The sequence below is a fragment of the Bombina bombina genome, chromosome 2 (assembly GCF_027579735.1).
Source record: "Bombina bombina isolate aBomBom1 chromosome 2, aBomBom1.pri, whole genome shotgun sequence".
Taxonomy (NCBI): Eukaryota; Metazoa; Chordata; class Amphibia; order Anura; family Bombinatoridae; genus Bombina; species Bombina bombina.
The window spans coordinates 1018397110-1018402533 of NC_069500.1; positions in this window are offsets into that span (position 1 = coordinate 1018397110).

A 5424-nucleotide genomic window follows, 5' to 3' on the forward strand; every position below is an offset into this window, starting at 1 on the left:
TTCTTCATTTTAATCCAGTGCTATCACTTGTTACTCCAACAGTATGCATGTGCACAGGATTCTTCATCTAAATCCAGTGTTATCACTCCTTACACCGACAGTATGTATGTGCACAGGATTCTTCATCTAAATCCAGTGCTATCACTCCTTACACCGATAGTATGCTGCATGTGCACAGAATTCTTCATTTTAATCCAGTGCTATCACTCCTTACACCGACGGTATGCATGTGCACAGGATTCTTCATCTAAATCCAGTGCTATCACTCCTCACACCGACAGTATGCTGCATGTGCACAGAATTCTTCATTTTAATCCAGTGCTATCACTCCTTACACCGACAGTATGCATGTGCACAGGATTCTTCATTTAAATCCAGTGCCATCACTCCTTACACCAACAGTATGCTGCATGTGCACAAAATTCTTCATATAAATCCAGTGCTATCACTCCTTACACCAACAGTATGCTGCATGTGCATAGGATTCTTCATATAAATCCAGTGCTATCACTCCTTACACCGACAGTATGCTGCATGTGCACAGGATTCTTCATATAAATCCAGTGCTATCACTCCTTACACCGACAGTATGCATGTGCACATGATTCTTCATTTAAATCCAGTGCTATCACTCCTTACACCGACAGTATGCTGCATGTGCACAGGATTCTTCATTTGTATCCAGTGCTATCACTCCTTACACCAACAGTATGCTGCATGTGCACAGAATTCTTCATTTAAATCCAGTGCTATCACTCCTTACACCAACAGTATGCATGTGCACATAATTCTTCATTTAAATCCAGTGCTATCACTCCTTACACCGACAGTATGCTGCATGTGCACAGCATTCTTCATATGAATCCAGTGCTATCACTCCTTACACCGACAGTATGCTGCATGTGCACAGGATTCTTCATATAAATCCAGTGCTATCACTCCTTACACCGACAGTATGCTGCAGGTGCACAGGGTTCTTCATTTTAATACAGTGCTATCACTCCTTACACCGACAGTATGCTGCATGTGCACAGAATTCTTCATCTAAATCCAGTGCTATCACTCCTTACAACAACATTATGCATGTGCACAGGATTCTTCATTTTAATCCAGTGCTATCACTCCTTACACCGACAATATGCTGCATGTGCACAGAATTCTTCATCTAAATCCAGTGCTATCACTCCTTACACCGACAGTATGCATGTGCACATGATTCTTCATTTAAATCCAGTGCTATCACTCCTTACACCGACAGTATGCTGCACATGCACAGAATTCTTCATCTAAATCCAGTGCTATCACTCCTTACACCGACAGTATGCATGTGCACATGATTCTTCATTTAAATCCAGTACTATCACTCCTTACACCGACAGTATGCTGCATGTGCACAGGATTCTTCATTTGTATCCAGTGCTATCACTCCTTACACCAACAGTATGCTGCATGTGCACAGAATTCTTCATTTAAATCCAGTGCTATCACTCCTTACACCAACAGTATGCATGTGCACATAATTCTTCATTTAAATCCAGTGCTATCACTCCTTACACCGACAGTATGCTGCATGTGCACAGCATTCTTCAGATAAATCCAGTGCTATCACTCCTTACACCGACAGTATGCTGCATGTGCACAGGATTCTTCATATAAATCCAGTGCTATCACTCCTTACACCGACAGTATGCTGCATGTGCACAGGGTTCTTCATTTTAATACAGTGCTATCACTCCTTACACCGACAGTATGCTGCATGTGCACAGAATTCTTCATCTAAATCCAGTGCTATCACTCCTTACAACGACATTATGCATGTGCACAGGATTCTTCATTTTAATCCAGTGCTATCACTCCTTACACCGACAATATGCTGCATGTGCACAGAATTCTTCATTTTAATCCAGTGCTATCACTCCTTACACCGACAGTATGCTGCATGTGCACAGGATTCTTCATCTAAATCCAGTGCTATCACTCCTTACACTGACAGTATGCTACATGTGAACAGGATTCTTCATTTTAATCCAGTGCTATCACTCTTTATACCGACAGTATGCACGTGCACAGGATTCTTCATCTAAACCCAGTGCTATCACTCCTTACACCGACAGTATGCTGCATGTGCACAGAATTCTTCATTTTAATCCAGTGCTATCACTCCTTACACCGATAGTATGCATGTGCACAGGATTCTTCATCTAAATCCAGTGCTATCACTCCTTACACCGACAGTATGCTGCATGTGCACAGAATTCTTCATTTTAATCCAGTGCTATCACTCCTTACACCGACAGTAGTCATGTGCACAGGATTCTTCTTTTAAATCAAGTGCTATCACTCTTTACACCGACAGTATGCTGCACGTGCACAGAATTCTTCATCTAAATCTAGTGCTATCACTCCTTACACCGACAGTATGCATGTGCACATGATTCTTCATTTAAATCCAGTGCTATCACTCCTTACACCGACAGTATGCTGCATGTGCACAGGATTCTTCATTTGTATCCAGTGCTATCACTCCTTACACCGACAGTATGCTGCATGTGCACAGAATTCTTCATTTAAATCCAATGCTATCACTCCTTACACCAACAGTATGCATGTGCACAGAATTCTTCATTTAAATCCAGTGCTATCACTCCTTACACCAACAGTATGCTGCATGTGCACAAAATACTTCATATAAATCCAGTGCTATCACTCCTTACACCGACAGTATGCTGCATGTGCACAGGATTCTTCATATAAATCCAGTGCTATCACTCCTTACACTGACAGTATGCATGTGCACAGGATTAATCATTTAAATCCAGTGCTATCACTCTTTACACCGACAGTATGCATGTGCACAGGATTCTTCATTTAAATCCAGTGCCATCACTCCTTACACCAACAGTATGCTGCATGTGCACAAAATTCTTCATATAAATCCAGTGCTATCACTCCTTACACCGACAGTATGCTGCATGTGCACAGGATTCTTCATATAAATCCAGTGCTATCACTCCTTACACTGACAGTATGCATGTGCACATAATTCTTCATTTAAATCCAGTGCTATCACTCCTTACACCGACAGTATGCTGCATGTGCACAGGATTCTTCATATAAATCCAGTGCTATCACTCCTTACACCGACAGTATGCTACATGTGCACAGGATTCTTCATATAAATCCAGTGCTATCACTCCTTACACTGACAGTATGCATGTGCACAGAATTCTTCATTTAAATCCAGTGCTATCACTCCTTACACCGACAGTATGCTGCATGTGCACAGGATTCTTCATATAAATCCAGTGCTATCACTCCTTACACCGACAGTATGCTGCATGTGCACAGGATTCTTCATATAAATCCAGTGCTATCACTCCTTACACCGACAGTATGCTGCACGTGCACAGGATTCTTCATATAAATCCAGTGCTATCACTCCTTACACTGACAGTATGCATGTGCACAGGATTAATCATTTAAATCCAGTGCTATCACACTTTACACCGACAGTATGCATGTGCACAGGATTCTTCATTTAAATCCAGTGCCATCACTCGTTACCTTGACTGACATCCACTATGTTCTGTATGCTCTATGTTATTGTTTAAGAAGAGTATATAGATAGAAAAAAATATATATAAATAGAAATATGAATCATACACTCATAATAATACAATGCAGCACATAATGTGTAAGGGCAACATTATTTTAGGCTATAACAAATATTGTACATAGCTACATTTACTAGAGATATGAGGTTTGTGTAGGACAGTTTAGATTTGGCTAATTTATATTAAAGGGACATAAAACAAATTGGGACAGAGACAAAATAATATAATATGTACTTTAATTACTTTACCTGCAAATTTATACTGCAGCGCCTCGCCATTAACCCTTTCTTTTAAGTTTCTGAATTGTACAGCTCTAACTCCCCCCACACAATTCCTTCTATGGCTGTATCTATATCTATTGTTGTTTTGGTAGAATGCAGACGTGTATAGGGATTATCTGCTGGAGCGTGCCTAGAAGATGTGAACTCACTTGAAATACAATGCCTGTGTCTAAACACTGATAAGGGGGTGGAGCTGACTGCTCCAGACAGCATGGCTTTGTAACTAATTTTGCTTATTTTTGAAAATGATTTTAACATACTTGCCAGCCATTTTTAAACAATTTTTTTATGCAAACTATTTTTACTTAATTAGCCCTTTTAGGAAATGCACATATCTCAATGTGTTTTATAGCACTTTAAAGGGATATGAAACCCCAAAATGTTCTTTTGTGATTCAGATAGAGAATAATATTTTAAAAAAAGTTTCCCATTTACTTTGATTTTCAAATTTGCTTTGTTCCCATGATATTCTGTGTTGAAGAGATACCTAGGTAGGTGCCTGGAGCACTACATGGCAGGAAGTAGTGCTGCCCTCTAGTGCTCTTGTAAATGGATAACATTCTTGTAAAAATGCTGCCATATAGTGCTCCAGAAATGGGCTGCCCCCTAAGCACAAGTTCCTGCTTTTCAACAAAAGATACAAAATTAACAAAGAAAATGTAATAATAGAAGTAGTTTAAATTGCATGATCTGTTTGAATCATGAAAGAAAAAAATTGTGTTTCATATCCATTTAAAGGACCATTAAATTTTACATTTCAACAATGCAGCAAATGTTTCATTATTGGAAGTGAAACATTATTGCCATATACATGTATTATTTATTTTGCAGCCTTTTGCAGTAAAATACATCTAAAACGTTTGCTTGTTTGACTTTCTCCCAGGGAGTCTTGGGTTAATACATTAAAGCAATGTATGCAAGATTTTATTTACTTTTACCTCCCTAAGCTTATATGGTGTTGCATGCTTTTAAAAGGTGGATTATCAGTTTTGCATCAACAGTCATGATAGGAAAATCATTATTTGCAATAGTAACCAAGTTGTATCAGTGCTAAACCTCCTTAAGGGAATCAAAGAGTGCAGGCTACCCAGAGTTTGTGCTATATCTGAATATTAGTTTGTGATTGGTTAGCAGGAGTTCTTTTGTTCTGGGGAACAGGGAAATCAGTGAAAAAAAATAAAGCTGCAGATTTAATTGCAAAATTATATATGAAGGTTTATAATCATGTAGTTTACAATTTGTGTTTAATGTCCCATTACAAATATTCAGTTTACCAAAAGTAACTCTATTGATGTATTGCTGTGAGGGAACCATATCAGATGCCGTGTACCCAGCAGAGAAATAAACAAGCAGCATTTTGTCCCTGTTTAATGGTGATGACAGCCTCGAAAACCCAGTTACAGAGCTGATGACAGATCCCATCCAGAGCAGTAAACAAGGGAGCTTTGCAAATTGTCTGATACAAGAAACAAAAGGACCAAGTCTTAAACTGACCACAGTAGCACACAAGTGAAGAGGCATCACCCTCT